This window comes from Podarcis erhardii, assembly GCF_964252035.2.
Source record: "Podarcis erhardii genome assembly, chromosome: 9".
NCBI classification, from domain to species: domain Eukaryota; kingdom Metazoa; phylum Chordata; class Lepidosauria; order Squamata; family Lacertidae; genus Podarcis; species Podarcis erhardii.
Genome location: NC_138512.1, coordinates 78,015,781 through 78,041,522, shown reverse-complemented (window position 1 = coordinate 78,041,522; position 25,742 = coordinate 78,015,781). Strand labels below are relative to the sequence as shown.

The following is a 25,742-nucleotide window of genomic DNA, read 5'->3' as shown; positions in this document are numbered from 1 at the left end:
AGACAGATCTGCACAATCTCTTAATTGGACTCTGATAAGCTTCATATGCTAGAAACCTCTCATAACTACGTACACTTGTTTCTTTTGTTGTTCGTTGTGTTTTTTGTTTGAGCCTCTTGGGCTTGCTGATCAGAAGGTCAGTGGCTTGAATCCCTGTGATGGGGTGAGCTCCCATTGCTCTGTCCTAGCTCCTGCCAACCTAGCAGTTCAAAATCATGCCAGTGCAAATAGATAAATAGGTTCCGCTGTGGCTGGAAGGTAAACGGTGTTTGTGTGCTCTGGCACTCGTCACGGTCCTCCGTATGCCATTCATGCTGGCCACATCACCCGGAAAACTGTGGACCTACGCCGGCTCCCTTGGCCTGAAGGTGAGATGACATCCACAACCCCATAGTCACCTTCAACTGGACTTAGCCGTTCAGGGGTCCATTACCTTTTTTTACCTACCAATAAAAATATTGTTCAAAAATTATATCCTGTCTTTCTGCATACATAAAGATATGAGAATCATATAACACTGGCCCTAAAGGTGCCTCCCAGTACATTTCTGAGCACAATTCAAACTGTTGGTGCTGACCTTTAATAGACTTGGCCCTGTATAACTGAAGGAGCATCTTTTCCCCCATCGTCCAGCCTGGACACTGAGGTCCAGCACCGAAGGTCTTCTGGCTGCTCCTTCACTGTAAGTGAGGTTACAGCAAACCAGGCAGAAGGCCTTCATGAGAGTAGCACCTTCCCTGGGGAACTGCTTCCCATCAGATGTCTATGATATTTAGAACTACAAAAGAAAACATCCTGTATCAGGAAGTTTTTAACACTTGACTTTGATTATATTTTTATATTCTGCTGGAAGCCACCCAGAGTTGCAGGGGAATCCTAGCCAGATGGGTGGGGTATAATTGTCGGCATTTCCACTCGGCCAAGCTGATAAGGCCTCATCTTCCTCTGAGCCGAGCCTATGAAATCACCTCCAATGAATAATTAACGACCTTGAGCCTCTGATAAGGCTCCAAGGCACACACGCTGGGGTCATGATGGCAGGGCAAAAAATGGGACCTGGCTGCTCTTCTTCTCCTCTCCTCCCATAGGCATTTTTTTTTAAGCCTCCCATTGATATGATTGTAGAATCGGTGTGTTGGAAGAAGGGAATTTTTTTTGGATCAAGAAGATCCCAAGTCTCAGTGATAGATAGATATAGATGATATAGATAGATAAGAGATAGAGATAGATAGGTAAAGATAGAGATAGAGATATAGCTTGTTCTATCCCACCACCCCCTGACCTGTTCCTTTATATCCCTTTTACCTCAAAGGAAGGACAGCGGCTAAAGTTCCTGCAGATGCAACAAGGAGTTCATGGAGAGGAAAGTCCACAAAAACCAATGCTGTTGGATAACCTCACAAGGAACATAAAATTAGGCACTTGGCTGGGCACTGTGAGAACAGAATGCTGAACTAGATAGGCCTTTGGCTTGATCCAGCAGGGTTCTAATGACCCTCAAAATACTCTGCCAGGTCAGGCAAAGAACAGGGTCTGTTGTGTAGACAAATGTACTGTGTTGTTGAAGGCAAACTTGGTGAGTGCCAACTTCTCCACCCAGTCATCTTGCTGTTAATTCATATAGCAGCGTAGGTAATAATAATAATAATAATAATAATAAATTTTATTTATATCCCGCCCTCCCCAGCCGAAGCCGGGCTCAGGGCGGCTAACAATAATCAAATAATCAAACAATCAAATAATCACACATTCTAAAAATATTTCATTATAAAAATTAATTAAAATCAAATTAATGGCAACCGATTAAGCAAAATTCTGTGCAGGTTGCCAGAGGAGGGAGTCAGGCTGTGCCCTGACCAAAGGCCTGGTGGAACAACTCTGTCTTGCAGGCCCTGCGGAAAGATGTCAGGTCCCGCAGGGCCCTAGTCTCTTGTGACAGAGCGTTCCATCAGATTGGAGCCGCAGCCGAGAAGGCCCTGGCTCTAGTTGAGGCCAGCCTAACCTCTCTGAGGCCTGGGACCTTGAGGATGTTATTATTTGCAGACTGTAGGTTTCTCTGTGGGGCATACCAGGAGAGGCGGTCCCGTAGGTACGAGGGTCCTAGGCCGTATAGGGCTTTAAAGGTTAAAACCAGCACCTTAAACCTGATCCTGTACTCCACCGGGAGCCAGTGCAGCTGGTATAGTACCGGATGAATGTGGTCTCGCAGCGAAGACCCCATAAGGAGTCTCGCCGCGGCATTCTGCACCCGCTGGAGTTTCTGGGTCAGTCTCAAGGGCAGCCCCACGTAGAGCGAGTTACAATAATCCAGTCTGGAGGTGACCGTCGCATGGATCACAGTGGCTAGGTCAGGGCGAGAGAGATAAGGGGCCAACTGCTTAACTTGGTGGAGATGGAAAAATGCCGCCTTTGTTATAGCTGTAATCTGCGCCTCCATAGAGAGGGAGGTATCGAAGATTACACCCAAACTCTTAACGGACGGTGCTGGCACTAATTGCACCCCCGCAAGAGATGGGACTTGCCCCCTCAATCCCATATCGTCCCGCCCCAGCCAGAGGACCTCTGTCTTCGAAGGATTTAACTTCAACCGGCTCCCACGTAACCATCCAGCCACAGCCTCCAGACATCTCGCCAGTGTGTCCGGGGCCGAGTCAGGATGGCCATCCATCAACAGATAGAGTTGGGTGTCATCAGCATACTGATGGCAACCCAGCCCAAAACTCCGGACAAGCTGGGCGAGGGGGCGCATAAAGATGTTAAAAAGCATCGGGGAGAGAATCGCACCCTGAGGCACTCCACACACCAAGGAGTGGCGCGATGACAATTCCCCCCCAAGCGCCACCCTCTGTCCCTGACCAGAGAGAAATGAGCACAGCCATTGAAGGACTGTGCCCTGGATCCCCACGTCGGCAAGGCGGTGGTCCAGGAGTTCGTGATCGACCATGTCGAAGGCTGCTGACAGATCTAGAAGAATCAGCAGCCCCGACCCGCCTCGATCCAGCTGCCTGCGGAGATCATCTGTTAGGGCAACCAGAGCCGTCTTGGTCCCATGACCAGCACGGAAGCCGGACTGGAATGGATCCAGAGCAGATGTTTCATCCAGAAACCTACCAAGCTGTTCAGCAACTGCTCTCTCAATCACCTTACCCAGGAATGGAAGATTCGAGACCGGGCGGTAATTGGATAGATCTAAGGGATCTAATGATGTTTTCTTTAAGAGCGGATGCACCACTGCCTCCTTCAGTTCCCCTGGGAATATCCTGGTGCCAAGGGACAAATTGATGATATCCCCCAGGGGGGCCCGCACCTCGTCTGGACACGCTCTAATCAGCCATGATGGGCACGGGTCAAGAGGACAGGTGGTGGGCTTTCCAGCTCGGAGGAGTCTGTCTACATCGGCTGGAGATATCCGGTCAAAGTGGTCCAATACTGGACCCGAGGACAGTCGAGGGGCCTCCAGTTCCTTTATTGTATCCAAATTGGCAGGGAGGTCATGGCGGAGCAACAGGACCTTCTCCGCAAAAAAGCTCGCAAATGCCTCACAGCTGTGTGTCAGATTGTTATTTAAATTTGGCTGTCCTTCAAGGGACGTTAAAGACCGAATTATACTAAATAATTGCGCCGGGCGAGAGCTAGCGGATGCAATGGAGGCCAAGAAGTAAGACTTCTTAGCGGCCTTCACTGCCATCTCATAGGTTTTCATAAAAACCCTATAAGATGTTCTTGAGGCTCCGTCACGGGCACCCCGCCATACTCGCTCTAGCCGTCTGAGGTCCCGCTTCATTTTCCGAAGCTCCTCGGTAAACCAGGGAGCCCGGTTTCTGTGGGTATTCTCATCGATGGCTGCCAGGAACTGGGTATTCCAGCCCTCAACAAGCTCAGTCAATGAGTCGCCAGGGGGAGCAAGGTCCCGCAAGGCTTGACGGAATCTATCAGGGTCCATCAGCCTCTGCGGGCGAGCCCAAATCAGCTCGCCACCTAAGCAGGGTGGGGGTGGAAAGTCAATCCTGGCTTTCAGAGCGTAGTGATCAGACCATGGCACCTTCATCGAAGGAGACATGATCACATCTATACCGGCACCAAAGATCAAATCCAGCGTGTGGCCTGCTTGATGTGTGGGGCCCGAAACAAACTGGGAGAGCCCTAGTGTCGCCATGGAAGACACCAGGTCCAGAGCCTGTGAGGAGGGAGTGGCATCAGCATGGAAGTTGAAGTCTCCCAATACCAATAGGTTAGGGAACTCCAAGGCCCAGCCGGCCACCGCCTCCAGCAGGCCTGACAGGGTGGCTGCTGGTGCGCTAGGTGGCCGGTACACCAGCCAGACAGCCAAGCTCTCCTCGGAGCCCCACACTAGGCCAATCCCAAGCCTCATACTAACCTCCATTTACAGAATAGAAAAACAAAACAACCAAAAACAATTATGCCCAAACAAAAACCAATCCCCACCCCACTCAATATCCCACCCCAAAACAAAACAAGATGGAACAAAACAAAAATACATAGGCAAAAACCACCATTCTCGGTGGTACAACAAAATAAGCAATAAAAACACGTTTAAAACACCTTAAAATATATAAAAACATCTTAGCATTTGCTGCAGCAGCACCAGTGTCCTTAAAAACTATCACGGAGGTGAGCCTGGGCCCCGCCCCCTAGGCCAGATGGAATTAGCCTGAGGAGGGAGAGGCCTTCTCCAACACTCACGATGCAGCAGCAGTACTGTTGTAAGGTGGCATTCATTCTCTCTGACTCTCCGTTTGCCTGTGGGTGCCTAGCCGATGAAAGACATACTTCTACCTTCAGTAGTTGCATCAGTTTCCTCCAGAACTGGGAGGTAAATTGCGTCCCCCTATCCGATATGATCCTTCGCGGCAACCCATGCAGCTCGTACACATGCTCTACAAAGAGTTGCACCGTCCCCTGCATCAGAGGCAGTTTCTTGCAGGGCATGAAGTGCCCCATCTTAGAGAACACTACCAATATGACTGTCTGTTTCCGTGACTCTGGTAGGTCGGTGATAAAGTCCATCGGTATTGCTTCCCATGGCCCTTGGGAGGGTGGGAAGAGGTTGAAGCAACCCTGCTGGTGATTCCTGGGGCCTCTTGATTCACTGGCAAACTTCTCACGCCTTGACATATTCCCTGATTTCTTCCTGCATTCTTGGCCACCAAAATTTCTGACGTATGTTAAATAAAGTCAAAATAAAATATTCTACGCAAGTTTTCTTAGGAATATAATCCTTTGGTATTTAGTCATAAGCAGGAAAGCAAGAAAAAAGACATCTTCTTACACTTGTAGAATATTCCCATGCAGAGTAAAATCATCTGCAGTTTGGATGGAGTTCTGTTTCAACCTCGCATCAGATCGCCAGATCAATCCAAATGAGTTCAAAGAATTTCTTCAGCTTTGCAGGTTTTTTTTGGAAAAGCAAACACTGTCAGCTGGAACTTTAGGCTTTTCTTTGCTGGGTTGAGTTGGAGCACTTACTCGGCGACTCAATCTTGCCCCCCCCCCGCTCCTTTCAAAGCAACTCAGGAGAGAGAGAGAGCGCTCACGTTTCAGAGCCTAAAGAGATCCCTTTAGGTTTTTTAGGGGTGCACATAGCCTTAGTACTTCCCCTAACCCCTCGCGAAGACCGAGCCTGTTGGAACAATCAGGCTTGCACTCCAACTGCCATTCCTATGGCACCCAGAAATCCAGACCCATGGTTTCAAATTACAAGAAAGGAGATTCCAACTAAACATCTTTCTGACACTAGGAGCGGTTCAACAGTGGAACAGTCTCCCTCAGGAGGTTGTGGACTCCTTTAATGGAGCTTTTAAAGCAGAAGTTAGATGGCAATCTGTCATGGAGGCTTCAGTTTGAGATTCCTGCATTGCAGAGGGTTGGACTACATGACCCTCTGAGTCCCTTCCAACTCTACAATCCTATGATTCAGTGATTCTAACCCTCAAGAATGTGGTAAAGCCACATGACAGCATGGAATCCACCCAGAAGTTCTGAAAGCCGGCTTCAGTTCTTCCCTCATGAAACACCCCCACGACCTCCTCTTTCAGAGTTAGGAACAAGGATACACGGCACAAGTATCATATATACCACCAAGGTGCTATCCTTTTGTCAATAAATGATTAAAATACCAGTTCTCCTTGGTTGGATATGCAGGACAGATTGAAGCAACCACAACCACTTCCAGCCATCAGTCATGCAAGATGTGGCAGGAGAGGTCCCCGGCTAGAGTCCTGGGGTGCTAGTCCTCAACACAGACCAAGCTATTCACACCTTGTAAAGGTGTGATTCTGAACAGCAGAATCTAATTGGTTACTTAACTCAGTTGATGGACACTTTGCATAGGAGCCAACTCCTAGGGGTAGAGGACCCAATAAAATATTTAAGGGGGCCACCTCCCCCAAGTTCATGGACATTGCCATTCAAATGGTGTGAGTGCACTGTCTTGTGATCGATTATGCAGGGTGGAGCTTCCTTGCTCCACCCTCAATATTTTATTCAAGTTGGCACCCCTGTCATATGAACGCCATGAAAAGAGCAGCACATGCTGCCAGTGTTGTGCCCACACATGTGTGGGCCCCAGTCTTGCCCCCTGCCAAGTTCTGAAGAAATCGAGAGCAGTTCACTGTGTTTGTTGCCCAATGTTAACTCTACATGAGAATAAGGGCATCGGAATTTCCCAGTGATGAAGCTAAAGTTGTATTTGTGATTAGTCTGCTAGAAAGGGACACCAAACGCTGGGTGGCCCCCATTCTCATTGCCTGGCATGCAGGGTTGTCCTTATGTGCCTTGTAAGGTAGTGGTGATGGAGATCAGAAGGGGCAATGGGGCATCAAACACACAGAGTAAGGAGACAGATATTGGTATGCATTGCAAATAAATACATTAAACAGAAAACAGAATATGATTGGACTCTTCCATTCTCTATTTTTGTAACCATCTACATCTGAGCTTTCGGAAGAAGGTCTTTTCAAGATGATTGTGAGGGCTGATGCCAGAGAGTCCCATAACCTAGATGGCAGAGTGTGGATTGTGCATTAAACCTGTGGGGTGGGGTGATCTCTTGGTTTTGCTTTTATGAAGACATCATGGGATCCAATTTCACTCATCTTAAGGTGTCTTCTTAGAGCCAAACATCATCAGGCACCTTCTTACAAATATATGGTATTTGTAGATGACATTCTAATGCTATCCAGCAACCTTTGTAGCAATCAAAGGTAACTGCAGCGCAGTCGTGGTGCCTTTCAATATTTGGCTCGTAGAAATTCCAGAACCTGAAAAGAAAAGAAAGAGCAGCACTGATCAATCAAGATCCCCGTGCCTTCTACCATTAAAAATATGTTTAGTTATTTCTGTATTAACATCCATCCCGTTTATCGTCACTTCTGATAAAGCCTTACATTCTCCAGTGTCCATTTTATATTCAATCAAGTTGAACTACACAGCACACAAAAAATGTTGTAACTGTATTGTATAACTCATTTTTAGCTCTCCATGAATCTACTGATAATAATAATAATAATAATAATTTATTATTTGTACCCCGCCCATCTGGCTGGGTTTCCCTAGCCACTCTGGGCAGCTTCCATAGAAACCAAAAATACACTAAAATATCACAGATTAAAACTTCCCTGAACAGGGCTGCCTTAAGATGTCTTCTGAATGTCAGGTAGTTATTTATCGCTTTGACATCTGAAGGGAGGGCGTTCCACAGGGCGGGCGCCACTACCGAGAAGGCCCTCTGCCTGGTTTCCTGTAGCTTTGCTTCTCGCAATGAGGAAACCGCCAGAAGGCCCTCAGCGCTGGACCTCAGCATCCAGGCAGAATGATGGGGGTGGAGACGCTCCTTCAGGTATACTGGGCCGAGGCCGTTTAGGGCTTTAAAGGTCACACCAGCACTTTGAATTGTGCTCGGAAACGTACTGGGAACCAATGTAGGTCTTTCAAGCCCAGTGTTATGTGGTCTCGGCGGCCGCCCCCAATCACCAGTCTAGCTGCCGCATTCTGGATTAGTTGTAGTTTCTGAGTCACCTTCAAAGGTAGCCCCACGTGGAGTGCATTGCAGTAGTCCAAGCGGGAGATAACTAGAGCATGCACCACTCTGGCAAGACAGTCCGCGGGCAGGTAGGGTCTCAGCCTGCGTACCAGGTGGAGTTGGTAGACAGCTGCCCTGGATACAGAATTGACCTGCGCCTCCATGGACAGCTGTGAGTCCAAAATGACTCCCAGGCTGCGCACCTGGTCCTTCAGGGGCACAGTTACCCTATTCAGGACCAGGGAGACCTCCACACCAGCCCGCCCCATGTCCCCCCAAAACAGTACTTCTGTCTTGTCAGGATTCAACTTCAATCCATTAGCCGCCATCCATCCTCCAACTGCCTCCAGGCACTCACACAGGACCTTCACCGCCTTCACTGGTTCTGATTTGAAAGAGAGGTAGAGCTGGGTATCATCTGCATATTGATGGACACCCAGTCCAAACCCCCTGATGATCTCTCCCAGCGGCTTCATATAGATGTTAAAAAGCATGGGGGAGAGGACGGAACCCTGAGGCACCCCACAAGTGAGGGCCCAGGGGTCTGAACACTCATTCCCCCCCCCCACTTTCTGAACACGGCCCAGGAGGAAGGAGCGAAACCACTGTATAACAGTGCCCCCAGCTCCCAGCCCCTCTAGACGGTCCAGAAGGATGTTATGGTCGATTGTATCAAAGACCGCTGAGAGATCCAGCAGAACTAGGAAACAATCCAGCAGAACTAGGAAACAACACCAGCACTTTGAATTGTGCTCGGAAACGTACTGGGAGCCAATGTAGGTCTTTCAAGACCTGTGTTATGTGGTCTCGGTGGCCGCTCCCAGTCACCAGTCTAGCTGCCGCAGTCTGGATTAGTTGTAGTTTCCGAGTCACCTATTGATACTAGTAACAATGGTGAAATGGGTCTTTTTTACTTCCATGAGATGTTTGGGTTGCATCCAGAGGCAGAAATATTTGCATGGGGTGGGTGCAGCTTGCCCTGGGTGCCATCCCTGAGGGGGGGGGGTGGCATTGCTGCACTGCTCCCAACACTCGTCACAGGCTGCACCTGCAAGGAGGCTCACGGCAGCCAGTGCCCCCCCTGAGACATGCGCCCAGTCCCCTGGGACACTCGCCCCGCCCCCAGGTACACACCGCTCCAGATGCCGGAGCACCTAGCTCCACCTCTGCTTGGATCTGACCTTTGATCAAGCCTAAGTTCACATACAGCAGTGGTTCCCAATTGGTGGTCCACAAACCACCCACTCCATTATACCATTCACATAACAAAAACTGCCACAGAGATATCGAAATGTTCAAAGGAAGATGGTTTGGCTTTTGAAAAACAAGGGGTCTGCAGTACTTAGCTAACTGGGAACCACTGGCATACAGGGTTTAAGTTCCCAGCTAGTATTATACAACCCCACTGCCCGTTTGTAAAGTTTACTCAATACCTTTGCCAAAAAGGATTAGTGGTTGGTATTGGGTGCATCAATGAAGATGAATGTCATTGGATTTTCTTCCAGGAGACCTTGCAAAATTGAAAGCAGCCCTCTGTTAATGCAGCCTTGGTAATAAATGCCAGTCCAGTTCTCTGTTCTACTACCAAGCTGTGGATGAGTGAGATCTTACTCTGACCTTGTACACACAAGGTGAAAAGAGTTGTTAGATACTTAAAGGGAACCATGAACTGTCTTAAACTGCCAGCTGACAGCAAAAACTATTAGGAATCTGTCAAGGATTCTTCAGTTGTGATTCCTGTTTTGCAGGAGGTTGCATTAGATGACCCTTGGGTGTCTCGCCCAACTCTAAATTTCTATGTGTCTATGATTCTATCCAAGAGAGTGGCATGAACTACCCTCTCTTACACACTTACTTCATCTGCTGCTATCATTTTAGCTTAGAGATTGCTGGTTATTCAGATTGCTTAGCAGATAACTGTAGAAATACTTTCCTAAAGACTGTTGCTCAGCTTTAGGTCCCTGCAAGTCCTTTTGAAGCTGAGCTAACCACCACAAACCATTTAAAAGGATGCCTTCATCCTCTCCCAAATCACCACATTCACTAGGTTAGAGAAGCCTTTCTGCCTTTCCAATCTAGTGAGAAGCACCAGGCACTCACCTGGAGAATGATGTGGAGGGGTACATATGTAGATCTTTGGTAGTAGAGAAAATTGCATGGCAAAATATATTTGGAGAGGGAAAGTGTCAATTATGTAAACAGAATCTGCAAGTTTTTGTAATTAATGCCATTAACATATGTTACTTCAAAAACTTACTCGGCTTCAGGTAGCCTCCCTGACACCCATGTCCATGTCCCTTCCTTGTCTTTAAAGAGTCCAATCCAAAAAAACTTTCTACGATCTTTTACTTGCTGGTCTATAAAAAACTACGGTAAGGGTGGAGAGAAAGAAAAAACGGAAAATCTTCAGTAGGGATGAGGAGCAAGGCACTTCTCTCAAAGCCTTTCTTTACAATGTCCCTTACTTGGGGAGACAATAGCCCTTTACAGACATTCAATTGGTATAAAACAAACACATTTCAAAAGGAGGAGGTGTCACCATTGAAGGTCCAATCCACATTGTTTTGGGAAGCAGTGATCAAAATAATACATACTATTCCATGCATGGTTGCATCAAGCACCAAGAATAATTGTGTGCTGAGGATATGATATTGTCCCCCTGATCCAAATTATGATGATGATGAATGATGATGATGGAATCAATGAAGTATCCCAAAGAGGAAATATTGTAGTGAAGGGGAACTTCACCTGCCCTCACCGAGACTGACTACATATGTGTTTCAGTCATGACACAGAGTTAAAATTTCCAGATACTATAAATGACTTTGCCATAGAACAGTTGGTCTTGAAACAATCTAGTGGGACATTGACCTGTATAGCAAATACTTCAGTTTCTGTATCCATGCTTGTTTGTTGGCTCCAGAGCTACTGGAATCAGTCTGGTTGTGGTATGCTTGATGGGTTGATGATGGGGTCTGACCCATGTCTGTGCCCTACAGCACCCCAGTAGCCTCTTCCTGGGCTAAGGGGCTGGGAGAGGGATATACTTTGCAAGCTCCTCTAGAGTCATCTGCATGATACTCTCATGCAAGAGGGCTAGGGTGGTGAGGGAAGCCTTTTTTCTAAACACTCAGTACATCTCAAAGAGCAGAGGAAGAGTCTACAAGATTTCCCTCAAGTATCTACTCCTCCTCCTTCAAGACCTCCTTCCTGACTACCAGCTTCATTCTATTAAAGCTCAGCAGCACCAAGAAACCTTAGTTAGTCCCAGATGGTAGCAGCTGGTCCCTGCCCCACCCACCCCTTGGCTTGACTGATGGAGTTGCTGTCTTGACTGCATAGAGGTGGATAGGACCTTCTTAAATGGATAGTGATGATAAGAACCCTTTGACTCAAGGAGATACTCGGCTTTGATGCTCACCTGTTCTTCTTCTGTATCTGTAGAAAGAAGCTGGGCACCTTCCCTCTCACACTTGTCTTTGGAATCCACCCATGAGCGTAGCTCAGGTGAAAACAAATAGAACGAACTTGAAAATATAATCCAACCATCTTTCAAGTTTCTAGTGAGGATGTCTTCGAGTCAAGCCAGAGGGAGAAGAGAAAAAGAAAACAAGGTAGGGAATTTAAGGGGAGCCACCTTGTACGTCTGTGCATATTTCAATTATTTTTGTTAAGTTCATTTCTGTCACCACATGATAACATATATTCATCTAGGAAGCTCAGAAATCTTAAAACAAGAAAAACATTAACTCTTCAACCCATGTTGATGCTGCAGTAAATACCTGGGTGGGCATAGCTGGAACAGGGAGTGCTGTCAAGAACCTCACCTACTTGTTTCCACCTGGATACTCAGGGCAGAATAAGGGCAGACCTGAAGGTTGGGAAGGGGGAGTAGCTGTGGTTTATCAAAATTCTCTTTCTCTTTCCAGGCCCTCTGTTGAGTTGTGGAGGGGGGGAGGGGAATCTAGAATGTAGGTTCCTGGCATTGGGCAACTGGGACAGATGAGGGATTCTGCTGGTTTAGCACCTGGTTTGCTGCAAAGCATTCTCCCTGCCTGAGCTGACAGGATGGATCTAGTGGGCTTCCAAATGACTCTGGGGGATTTTCCAGCTGATCTGACTGGTGCTCCTGCTGAGCTTTGACCAAGCTCTACAACAACAACAACAACAACAACAACAACAACAACAACAACAACAACAACATACTTTATCTATATTCTCTTATTTATGTTTCCCCAAGCCACTCTGGGTGGCTTCCAACAAATTAAATCACAATTGTACACAATTGTATATAAATCATAACATAATTTGTTGGATCGGTCAGGAAAACCACTTGCACTCTGGCCCCTGCCCCTTGTGGCTGATACAAACTAGCAGCGAGGGGAGAGCGTTTTTAAAGTCACTGTCTTCTTGATTCCTGAGTCACTTTTGCCTTTTCAGGATAGTCCAGCATAGTTTGTGATTCTTCCTTGCTCGGAATTGTTGCTTCTTTCCATCTTTGGGCTAGTAGCATCCTTGCAGCAGTTGTTGCATACATAAACAGTCCTTTCTGGTATTTTGGAATATCAGAACCTGTGATTCCTAACAGATTCCTAACAGAAATGCTTCTGGTTTTCTAACAAATGTAACTTTAAACATTTTTTTCAATTCATTATTTATTAATTCCCAGAAAGACTTTGTTATCTTGCATGACCACCACATATGATAAAAGCTACCCTCCTTCTCTTTACATTTCCAACAAATTTTAGAGGTTGTTCTATCCATTTTGGATAACTTAGTAGGAGACTCAGGGCAGGTTCTCACTGTGCTACAATTCTTCAGCATCATAGGGTAGCTTACCAATTTCCTTTTGCAGTTGATCATTTCTGTTTTCAAGATACCGCACTTTCTCTGATAAGTTTTGAGCTGCAGCGAGTATTTGGAAGTCTAAAGGTTTGAAACAGTTTAAGGCAGGAGTATCTGAAATAACAATCTGCGAATATTAAGAAACCATTTTCAAACATTTTAAAACAATCTAGCCTGAAACAAGAAGCAGAGCTCCAGGATGGGGTTCTTATGATTATGAGGACAGATTTGATTCTCCGTGGCTGAGATCACCAATGAAAAGCCTCAGAAGAATCCTGCAGCTGGATCAGACCAAAGACCCATGCAATCCACTCTCCTAATCACAGCTCCTGAGGGCTCCAGTCCTGCCACTCACCTCCTGGCCTAGGGCAGGGTCTGATATGCTCTCTAAAGGACAGCTGCCTCTGCTGCTGCTGGGCAGAGAGGACTCCATTTTGTTTTTTGTTTAAACTGCTGTTATTTTTTACCTATGTCATTTTAAACTGTGATATTAATGCTATATACTGGTATATGCTGCTTGAGAATTGTTTTTTAACTGTGGAAAGGCGGCATACAAATAAAAAATTATGATGAAGATGATATTGAAAGTGACTCATGAAGTATCTCTTATGTTCCCCTCCTATGTCCTCCTTTTCTGCTGGGAATCACAAAGTCACAAACCAATTTCCCACTGAGTCACACAGTAAAGCCAAATATACAAAGAATACTTTGCAGTTTTCAATTATGCTTTGTAAGATACAAAAAATACAGGAACCCAAATTTTTCCCCCACCCTGGAGTGCAGTTTTGGGGATGGCAGAAGAGAAGGGAGAAGTGGGGACAAAGTTCCCTTGTGCTAGTGCTAAAATCTTGCAGTAGCACAAATACTGCACTAGCACAAACATTGTGAAGTACAGTTTGATGGGGAGGACAGCATTTCTAGTGGGGAGATGTGAGAATCACAACCGTCTGCTTTTCTTCCTGCTGAGCAATGAAAAAAAAGTGATGAGTTTCACTGAATATATGTATTGCTCACAAAATACGAATCCCAAATTGAACTACAGGAATTGCAGTCTCTATAAATTAAACATGTTCTAGCAAAAGTGAGGATGTGGAAATAAAATGCTTACCATCCTTGTCCATATAGAATGGTTCAATTCCAACAACAAAGTTTCGAATCATATTCATTGCCTCCTGAATCTCCTCTCTCTTTTTCATTTCCTTCTGATCTAAGGAGGAGGTAGGTAGGAAAAAAATGAAGAAATTGTGTTCTAGCTTACTAGTCTGATGAGCTAGGGGAGGGGATATTTGGTTCCAAACTGCTTTTAATACTTTTTATATTTTCTGCTCCCAGGCCTTATATTGGTTTCCTATGCCTTGATTGTGGCAGCCCTGTTGCTCTGAAGTCCTGTTTCCATTTGGCCTGTTGCTACTTTCATCAGATGGTTGGCCTTCCTTTGAGAGCTTTAGATTTTTGGTTGTCTAGATGCACCTGTCCTCTTTGTCCTACACACTTGCATTTGCCAAGCTGCCTCATGCCCTGCCATATGCTCAAAATGTGTAAATTCTTGGATCATTTTGTTTCCTCCCCCCTGAGCTTTGCTTACTTTGGAGTGCCCTTTAAAAATGTATTAGCTATGAAAATAGGCCATTTCTTCATCTATCCAGTGCTATTTTTCTAGAAAAAGAGGCACTGGAACTCACATGAATGCCTCCCTTGTTCTCTTAGATTGGCAACGGAGCCCACCTGAGAGGGCCTGGAACTGAGTCCTGATGAATTCCGGCTGAAAAACGCCCTGCATATATCTAGATATTTAGGTAGGCTCCGGACACACCCACTTTGGCCATGGCCTTTTCCTCTGCAGCCTGTTTTCCCCAAGCACTTTCCTTCAAGGGACTGGATGTGGGAGTTCAGAACTTAACTGGTTAAGTGTTCTGAGCTGTGCGTCAGCTTTCTGACGTCAGCTGTAGAAGCTGGGAGGAGTCTGGGAGGAGACTGTACTGTTGTTGTTCTCTCTGTGTGTCTTGAGAGAGACGGACATGTTTTAACATGGCTGCAAGCAGTGATGGACAAATGTTTGAATAAAAGCTGTAAATAGACGGATCTGTCTGTGTATGCTTGCATGGAGCAAGGGAGAAAAAGACTGTTTTACACCGCTGTGTGCTACTCTGCTAAGCCGTGACCAAAGAGACAGCAGACTTTGGTGCGCAGCTAGAAGGAAGCGTGCCGGACGCTGCAAATGACTGATTGGGATCGTAAAGCTGTCTGAGTACACGGCTCCATCGATCAAGCTCAGAGATCGTTATCTCTGACAGGTTATGGAGGTCAGTAAACGCTCGTAAAACAGTCGGTGTGAGCTCCAGGAACGCTTTGAAGTCGGCACGGAAGCTAGCTGGAGGTTGGAAGCTGCATTCCTTGAGTCTAGCCTAATGCCGGGAAGCAGAGGGAGTTTTTGCCTGCTTCCGAGAGACAGTGAGAGCTTCTGATACAGAAAGCTGGCTGGAGCTGGAAGCTGAGACGCAGCTGAAAAATCGTTTCTCCACGGAAGGGTGAGGCAGAGAAGCTGTACCTGATCGTAAGTAAGCTTGGGCCCCCTTGGGAGAACGGGAAGAAAATGGCAGAGAGCCAAGATATGCCGGTGGAAAAGCTCACTCTAACAAGTTGGGCAACCTGGAGCAGAAGAGTCAGGGGCTGGTTCTTGGTCACTGGGCTTTGGGAAGGAAGCCAGTCAGAGCCAGCTGAAGCAGGCTGTGAATCTGCGGTGCCTGGAGATGGCAAGCAGAGAATGCAAAGAGAGCTGAATATGCTCAGAGCATGCGTTGATGCTTCACTGAGGCCTCATTTGGAAGGTGTACAGACACCAGGGGCTGCCTGGAATGTGCTGCGAAGTTTGTGTGAAACTGCAGCAGGAGGCCAGGGCCCTGGAGAAGAAATGGAGAGCCCCAAGATGGCTGCGGCCCCAGTTCCCGGTACTTCAGTCTCAAGGAGCACTGTTGGGCAGATCGGGGGGGCGAAGAGTTCCAAAGGCAAGTTTAAGAAACTTTCCACTGGTGCTGAAGCGAAGAGCAGCTTCAGGGGGGGCCAGGCTGGTGGGAGGCGCCGTTCCAGGAGAAGGAAGGCCAGGCCAGCTGGGAGGAGCCCCGGGCAGTGTTTTTCCACTGGAGTTCAACGTCTGCATGGCAGTTGCCCCCACCGGAGCACACAGGCACAGCAGGATGTTGTCAAGGACACTTCTCATGGGAACCAGGCGAGTTTCCATGGCAACAGGCCTGGGAAGACAGGCAGGCGTGGAACTGAGCCAGGTGGTCGTGGTAAACAGCAGGAAGGGGCTTATCAAGTCTCTGCGAGTATGGCATTGTTCGAAGACGGCAGGATGGAAAGTTTTGAAATGGCCTTTGTTCTTGACTCAGCAGCTAACCGCAACATGGTTCCAGAGACATCTGCAGTCAAGATGGGGAATTGCACGGCAATTCCGGCCGGACAAAATGTTATGTTCGCAAATGGACAGAGAACCCAGATTAAAACTGTCACTAACGTTTTCCTTTCTGTTTTGCAGGAGACGCTGCAGTTTTGTGTTATCCCAGAGGGGGATCATTGTTTGTTATCTGTGCCTTATTTGTTAAGTAAGGGGTTCAAAGTTTGTTTTGAAAATGATGTCTGCACAATCTCCAGAGGAGGGAGGTTACTTGCCACGGTTAAGAAGGGGCAGAATGATCTTTTCATTCTTAAAATGTCTCTTGGGGGTGAGGGGAAGGTTGAGAGAGCACAGGCGCAGCGTGCTACAGTTCCCACTCATGTTCAATGTGCTTGTGCATGGCATCAGAGGACCAATCATAGTTCTCTAGAAGAACTGCAAGTACTTCCTGAGGTTACCAGAGGGTGTAAAATTAGAGATTGTGGACGTGCCATTAGTTGCGCCACATGCAAGCAGGCGAAGGTGAGGGGGTGCAGTTACCCAAAGGTGGAACGGGTAACCACTAAACCTTTTGAGCTGGTTCACATAGATTTGGCCGGTCCTGTCAAGGAACCAAGTCTGGGAGGGGCCAGGTTTCTGCTAACTTTTTTGGATGATTTTTCGCAGAGCACCTGGACCCACGGCCTCAAATCCAGGGAGGATGCAGCACAGCTGATCAAGAGCTGGATTGAGGGGGTGGAGCTAAGATTCTCCACCAGGGTTCAAGCGATCATGAGTGACAGAAATGCTAGGTACACTGGTTCTGCTTTGCAGCAGTTCTTTCACAGAAGAGGGATACGTCACACAGTTACTTCACCCAGTAAGAGGGGGGTGGCAGAGCTGAGAAGTGAAGCTCTGGTTAAGGCTGGACAGGTGATGCTGAAAGAAGCCAGGTTACCTCCAAAGTTTTGGCTGGAGGGAATCCGTTGTGTGTCGTTCACCTGGAATCGTGTCTACAACTCACTGGTAGGTGACACACCGTACTCGTTGTTAAATGGCCGCAAACCCCAGGTTCACTTTCTGCGCAAGTTTGGATCTCCTGCGGTTGTCCCTGTGCCTAAGGCTTTGCAAGGGCCAGATGGAGCCAAAGTCCAGAAAATGATCTTCTGTGGGTATGAGCCAGACGCTCGTGCATGGAGATTTGCTTATCCGTCAGGTGATCAGAGTAAGGTGCTGGTCAGTAAACACGCTGAATTCTTTGAGCAGTATGAAAGGCCAAAGATTTCTGCACAGCATGATGTTCTTTCAGAATGTCTCTCTGATCCAGAGGACAGTTCTGGTGAGGAGGAAGAAGAGGCTGAGTCTGCTGATGACGACCAGGTCACTGACCAGGGTCAGGAGCAGGGTGGGGTGTCTCCACAAGTTGTTAGGAAAGGACAGCCCAAGAGTGAGCCTAGTTCTCCTGTGAGTGTAATGGAAAGGATTCGAAGACGCTTTAAGTCAGAGGGGGAATCCTGTGATGCAGAGGACACACCTGCTGGTGACAGTGAGCCAGAGGAAACACCAGAGTTTGTGCCTAGGCGATCCAGTCGCACAACCAAGGGTATTCCACCTGAGAGGTACCAGGCCACAGGTACGTGGGTAAGTTTCGCACAGTGCGATTCTGAGAGTTGTGAGGTGATTCCACAGATGCCCAACAGGTACGCCAAGGTAGGGCGCAAGGCATTGGGGAAGGGATTGATCTCACAAGGTGTTGCTGAAGATGTTACACAGGTTTTGTCAGAAAGCAACGCAAGGGGGTGTGTGGGAGTTCAGAACTTAACTGGTTAAGTGTTCTGAGCTGTGCGTCAGCTTTCTGACGTCAGCTGTAGAAGCTGGGAGGAGTCTGGGAGGAGACTGTACTGTTGTTGTTCTCTCTGTGTGTCTTGAGAGAGACGGACATGTTTTAACATGGCTGCAAGCAGTGATGGACAAATGTTTGAATAAAAGCTGTAAATAGACGGATCTGTCTGTGTATGCTTGCATGGAGCAAGGGAGAAAAAGACTGTTTTACACCGCTGTGTGCTACTCTGCTAAGCCGTGACCAAAGAGACAGCAGACTTTGGTGCGCAGCTAGAAGGAAGCGTGCCGGACGCTGCAAATGACTGATTGGGATCGTAAAGCTGTCTGAGTACACGGCTCCATCGATCAAGCTCAGAGATCGTTATCTCTGACACTGGAGCCCTAGCAGAGGGCAGGGTGGCGAGGATCAGGAATGGGGGCTCTTCCAAAGCAAATGAGGATTAGTTGGGAAAGGAGGAAAGAACTGCAAGCTGGGAAAGGGAATTGTCCAGGGTGTTCCAGGGACTTGTGTCAGCCTGTGCTTCTGTTCCAAGTGCTGGAACTCACTTATTCAGGGAGAACAAAACAGTGCCATTGCTCTCTGGGTGACAGCTGTAACTCAACCCCTGATATCAAAGAGACATGAAAGGGGTAAACGGAAGGTGGATCCTGCCATCTCTTTTTGGAAATGCTATTGGCATTTAAGCAAAGCACATGACATTAGTTGCAAAGTATGCTAATTATGTACTTACATAGAAGGAAAAGCAGCAGTGTCATGGCAGTGAGGATGAAAATCTCAAGTACGACAAATCTTTCACCCGTTGGAGATGTGATGAAAGCAATCACGTTCTGAAAACCAGATGCTTGAAGAAAGACAATTCTGCTTTAGCCACCAGGAGCCAACATACCATTCCCAGCCCAGGAAAAGGGGTTCCATATGCTGTGGCAGCCATCAGCCAGAGATAGTCAATTATTCAGGGGGTGGGCCCTTGGGAGGATAAGCAGGTGGAGGAAGCAAAGCCAGATGCCTTGCTGCTTGAGGGAACTTTTCTGACCAATGTCTGGATCAGAAGACAGTAGTGTCTGATACTAAATGACTTTCTGCTCCCCAAACAAATGCCAAGATGCTCCCTCTGTACACATAATGCCACATACAGAAGTTGAGCTGGACTGGCCATTGGCTCTTATTTTGATACTGTTGATGGGGCAGCAGACTAACTGAGGAGGTGCAGCACAGCTTGTGTGGTCTACACATCTCTACTCACCCCAGCACCTGCTACCTGAGGCAGCTGCCTCATTCTGCCTAATGGTAGAGCCATTCTGGACTCCATACAGTAAAGGAACACCACAGCCAGCAGCAAAGAGTGGGCTGAATCCTGGGGTTTCTATAGGGCTTCGTGGATCTCTGGCACCCAAAGAGTTGTGTGTGCTTTTCTCTGCACTCCTCCCTAGCACAACCTGACTGGCTCCACTCCCTGCCTGTCTCTCCATCAACTTCCCTTTCCCATGCATTCCTCTACTTTATGAGAGACCTCGTCCCATATGACTGTGCTGTATACAGACCACCAGTTTCTTTTGCTGCTGCTGCTGAATACTTTCTGGATGCTTCATTATTTATGGACTCTGCTCTCTTTGCAGGTCTTGGCTTCTCCATCCTCTTAGTTTTGTCTGTGAAACAGCAAGCCATTTTAACATGGAGAATAAGACTATGAACACATTTGTTGGAGTATAAGTCTCTTGTCAAGCATGAAGGTTCACAGAATTCACTTTTGTTGTCCTGCACTTAATCTCCCTATTACAGAAACATAATTTTTAAAGTAGATGCACATCTACAAATTTCAAGGATTTCATTGGAATAAAGTTGAAATGGTCAAAAACATCAGGCCAAAAATATGTCTCAATGAGGCATTTCCAACATTACACTTTGGCATCTATCAGTGTTAGACCATCCATGACTAATAATAGGACCCACAAAGGGGAGGAGGGAAGTCTTTTTATATTTTGATCCATTCTTATGTCTTGGTTAAGTATCTCCAGCACTCTTTTCCTATTCATAATAGTGCTGCATATGTGATTGTAAAATTTTAATTTGAAAAACTAAATAAATTTATAACTACCACCACCACCACTTTGGAGACCATGAGTTGGACCTGGAAAGGAAGCAGACGGAAGCTGTGCGTTTCTGGTGCATTCCTCTACTTTATGAGAAACCTCAGCCCATATGATTGTGCTGTATGCAGACGATCTTGTCTCAATGGTTGAGAACCCAGTAGAAAGTATTGAGATTATATGAGATTATACTGGGAAAAAAGTTAAATTTTGGTCAAGTATCTGGACTTAAGCTTAATAAAGACAAAACAAAGATAATGGTTAAGAGAATGGGAAATCAGGAGAAAACAAATAGTAAGAAAATTTGGCTTCGAAATACTAAAAAAACGTTAAATATTTGAGAATAGAGATCACAATGAAAAACATAAACCTATTTGAGGATAATTATAAAAAAATCTGGACTGAAGTAAAAAGAGATATGGAAATTTGGTCAAAATTGCAATTAACACTATGGGGTAGAATATCAGTAATAAAAATGAATAGTCTACCAAAACTACTATTTCTGTTTTAAATGATTCCCATAATATGCAAACTAGAATGTTTCAACATATGGAAATCAGACTTGATGAAATTTATATGGCAAGGCAAAAAGCCATGCAACAAATACAAACTGTTAACAGATAAGAAAGAGGTGGGTTTGGGCTCCCTGATTTGAGAATTTATTACGAAGCTGCAGGGATGGAATAATAGATTTGGCTGGCATGCCTATTTAGCTTATCACAAAGTAGCTGTACAGTAAACCATGTAATTAGAAGGTCATTATCTAAAGTCTGGGAAAGACATTGAAGACATTGAAGACTGTTAGAGCCCAAAACACCATGGTGAATATCACCATTAGAAGTACTATCTGTTAAAAAGAAAAATATGGAAGGCAAATGGGCCACATATCAGCAATTAGTAAAAGAAGATCAAGGCCACTTAAAATTAAAACCATATGAAAAACTTAGTCAATATTGTAATACATGGCTACAATATTACCAAATTGATCACCTATTCAAACAGGATAAGAACACTGGATTTGGCAAAGAAGAATCAAAATTACAAACAGAGTTATTAAAAAATCCCAAATGGATATTATCTAAATTATACAACCAGTTATTAGAAGGGAAATTAAAAGATGAAGAGGTGAAGGAAGTTATGATTAAGTGGGCCAGAGATATAGGCCACATGATTTGATTAGACCAAAGGGAGAAATTTCAAATTTACAGTTTGCTTCACAATCAGAGAAAATATAATGAAAATGATATACCAATGGTATTTAACCCTGGCCCAATTGGTGAAAATTTATAAATCAAAATCTAATTTGTGCTGGAGGTGTAAAACAGAGATAGGAACAATGCATCATATGTGGTGGGAATGTGTGTATATTAAACAGTTTTGGAGCGGCATCCAAGAGGAACTAAAAAAATGCTTAAAATATCATGTAACAAAAAACCAGAGGCATTCCTCTTGGGAATTATATCGACTGACATTCCTGCTGCTAGGAAAAAAGTTTTCTAGAATGATTATAGCAAAAAAATGGTAGGGAGAAAAAACTCCCTCAATAAAAGAATTGCAAATAAGATTTTGTGAAAACATGGAATCGGCAAGACTTACAGCAGTAGTGAGAGGCCAATCAGATAAAAAATTGATAGAGGAGTGGACTTGCATGAAGGAATACATGAATAAACATTGTTCTGGTACAAATATATCAATATGCAATGAATGAAATTTATAGAGTAAAAAATTAAGAAGAAATGGGTATAAGATGAGATAGCCAAGAATAATATTGATAACACAGCGAAAAGAAGAAAAGAAACAAAGGAAGACACACATGGGTGGAGGGAGGTCAAGATTTATGTTTTTATATTTAGTTATTTTATTTAATTTGATATTTCTTTGGATTAACGTATGTTTAATTGTTTTCTTTCATATGAATTAAGGAGTTGTGTGTGTATATATATGTGTGTGTGTGTGTGTGTGTGTGTGTGTGTATGATAAGTTTGTTTTGTGTTTTTTGTGTTTCTGAGTGTTGTATTTATCAATAAAAGTTAATTAAAAAAGAAATAAATGTAAAAGATTTGCATTATTATAAAAGATGCAGGAGGAAATGACCAACAATAGGACCCACAAAGGGGAGGGGAGAAGTCCAGGAGATTCTCTGGAATCTTGTTTTTATATTGTATGTTCATATATGATTGTAAAATTTTAATTTGCAAAACCAAATAAATAAATTTTAAAAAAACCCCAAAAAGACTTTGGAGACCACAAGTTGGACCTGGAAAAGAAGCAGACGGAAGCTGTGCATTTCTTGCGCATTCCTCTACTTTATGAGAAACCTCATCCCATATGATTGTGCTGTATACACACCATCAGTTATGGTTGCAGGTTGTTCTGCCTTCGCTGGTGCTGCAGGCTTTGTGGGTTTTTTGGGCTTTGCAGGTTTGGCGTGTGCTGGCTTCCCCATCCTCTCAGTTTTGTCTGTGAAGCAACAATCTAGAATCAGATAAAAACAAATGGAGAATAAGACTATGAGCACATTAGGTAGACAGTGGTATCTGTCATTATTAGACCATCCTTTCCCGTAAATACATTGTTGTGTCCAATATAACTGAAAAGTCTTTCTCTTTTCCTTTCGTTGGATCAATCTCAGTTTTAAACCAAAAGAGATGTTCCACATGGATTCCAAGGCATTTTAAAAAATGGTTTAAGTAATATAGCACATTCTCATTTTGCATCCTATTCCTCTCTAAACTCCTGGACATCTAGTTTACAGGGCTCCAGTAAGATGTTCACCATTTAATAGATAATGTGGGATCTATGAGGGAAGTTTTTAATGTGTGGTGTTTTATTTTGTTTTGAATCTGTTGGAAGCTGCCAGGGTATAAGTAAAAATTGCTATTATTATTATTATTATTATTATTATTATCTTTGAGGTCTTCAGATGTTCCTGGGTGCCAATTCCCTCCATCACAGGCATCATGGTCAATGGTTGGGGATGTCAGGAGAGGTAGACCAATAACATCCTCCCCATCCTTGATGGAAGGTATATACATTTAATTATATAACTACCTCCTGGTCATCAGAAAAGATGGAGTCCTAGATCTGGTCTCAGTTGGATGCATGTAAATACAATTGAGTCTAGCAAGACTTTGGAGACCATAAGTTGGACCTGGAAAAGAAGTAGAGGGGAAGCTGTTACGTAGGCTCTCCAAGTGTGCCATTTTGTTTTCTTTTTGCAAAGACCCAGCCTGACATCTGATGCTGTGGCTTAAAGAAAGAAGAGGACTGTTGTCTAATCCCATTTCAAAGCCATCTGATCTAGCAGCCCTTGATATGCAAGTAAATGGGTTATCCGAAGCCTTATATTTTCTGGATCATGATCTGGATCTGGATTGACAAACTGGGCCCATGAATCAGAGCAGGGCACCTGTATTGCCAGGGAATAAAAAAGAATGTGGTCTCCTGGTTTGCAATGTAGATGGAGCTTTAATATAAGGAATCTGGCTGTTTGAGAAGAAGTGAAAGGAACTTCATGGCTTGGCCAGCTATCAAACACTTGACTGCATAGGGGAAGGAAGGAGGAAGCAGTTGACTGGGAACAAGGAAAGTAACCTTATTTTGACTGAACCACGGAGATAAAGAATGCAAATGAAGGCTCTCATGCCCACGTGTGTTGACTCCCAGGCCAGATCAAAGGATGGGAATGGAATTACATCATGAATTACCGTACATCTGTTGCCAGCTTGGCATGAGACCTACTCTGTGGTCTATATAAGGGCCAGCAGCTGAAGGAGACAGGGAGATCTTGATACATTGTTCTATGCTCCATTCCAGAATGTGAATGACCACCTGCCAGTCTGAAGTGTCCCGGATAAGCCTTCTAGATCTCCATTGGCTGGGGTGACTGAACCTATGCTATCTATATAATGATTATTTTTGCCTAAGATATTTTGCTTATTGGTTATATTGCTAGCTTTGTAGTTATTTCCTGTTGCTGTTGGATTTATATTGGACTCTATTCTACGTTGCTGATTAATTTCTTTGCTAATGTTAACCAATTATTAAAAGTTTGTCTCTACCTAAGAGTCTGTCAATTCTCTGTCCAGTGGAATGCAAAGAGCCTCTTGCTTGCCTGGTGGTTGCTATTGGCCAAACAGCCAGTAATACAGTAATACAACTGGTAATGCAGCACCTGTACACAGCCCTCAAATGTTCCACCACTCTGTTTCATTGGATGACCCTAAGTTCTAGTATTTAAAAGAGAAAGACCACCTGTAGTTTATAAAAGCTCCTTATCATTTAGCCTCTTAGTGACATTTCGGCCCTGGAATAAGTCCCTGCAAATATCAAAGCTTGTAAGGAAAGTGTTACACCCATCAGACCACTTTCTGTTTGGATACCTTGGTGTTGTCATGGAACAATCTTTTCTCTAATTTCATCCTCCCACTGGCTAAGAACCACCTCCCTTGTGATGTCAGGCGTTCCAAAACTCCTCCCATTTATGCTACACCATTTCCTGATTGGCTGCTGATCATATCCAATCAGCATGCAATATAAAGCATAAATACAGGAAAATGTTGATTTCAGATTTGATATACTGCTTATTTCCCCCCCAAAAGTTATTAGTTTTATTTTACTCCTCATAAACTCTGCTAGTAATATTGGAAAGCTTCCTATCTCAACACTTGTACCAGCAAATATGGTAAAGTGCATTAGTGTAAATCTTCATTTGCAAAGTTAAAGCACAAAGAAAAGGAACAGAAGCAGTCAAATTTCAACATGTTCGGTATACTTTTACTGAATATACCATCATCAAAACATACATGCCAGCAGTTTTATTTTTTCCAGAAAAAAGGGTAGTGTTCCATCCAGGGTCGTCTTTACCTGGGGGTGCAAGGGGTGTGGGGCCCCAGGCGCCCGCTGCTTGAAGCTGCCTAAGCTCTTAACTATATACCTGTTATGAAATAATAAATAATTTTGATCAAGCTAGGAAAACAAAATTCATATATACCTAGGTATTACCAAAATACTCCCCGCAACCCCCTCGTGAAGATCAAGCCTGTTGGAACGATCAGGCTCACGCTCCATCTGCCATTCTCATGGTACCTGCAAGTCCAGACCCATGGTTACAAGTTACAAGAAAGAAGATTCCAACTAAACCTCTTTCTGACACTAAGAGCAGTTCGACAGTGAAATGGTTTCCCTACACTGGTGTGGACCCCAGTCTTGCCCCCTATCAAATTCTGAAAAAATCAAGAGCAGCTCAATGTGTTTGTTGCCCAATGTTAACTCTATATGAGAGTAACGGTGCCTGAATTTCCAAAGTTGTATTTGTGATTAGTCTGCTAGAAGGGGACACCAAACGCTGGGTGGCCCCCATTCTCATTGCCTGGCATGCAGGGTTGTCCTTCTGTGCCTTGTAAGGTATTGGCGATGGAGATCAGAAGGGGCAATGGGGCATCAAACACACAGAGTAAGGAAACAAATATTGGCATGCATTGCAAATAAATACATTAAACAGAAAACAGGCTATGATTGGACCCTTCCATTTTTTATTTTTGTAGCCATCTA

General features: G+C 45.0%; 1 protein-coding gene across 1 annotated transcript in view; it reads right to left on the bottom strand.

Moving 5' to 3' along the window:
• LOC309350282 (uncharacterized protein) overlaps window positions 1-24,510 on the bottom strand; it is a 43,895-nt gene extending 19,385 nt beyond the window's left edge. Inside the window, exon 1 of the mRNA XM_081877160.1 lies at window positions 24,487-24,510. The gene's annotated coding sequence lies outside the window, so the exon portion shown is untranslated. The remainder of the gene's footprint in view (window positions 1-24,486) is intronic.
• Window positions 24,511-25,742: the final 1,232 nt, after the last annotated feature.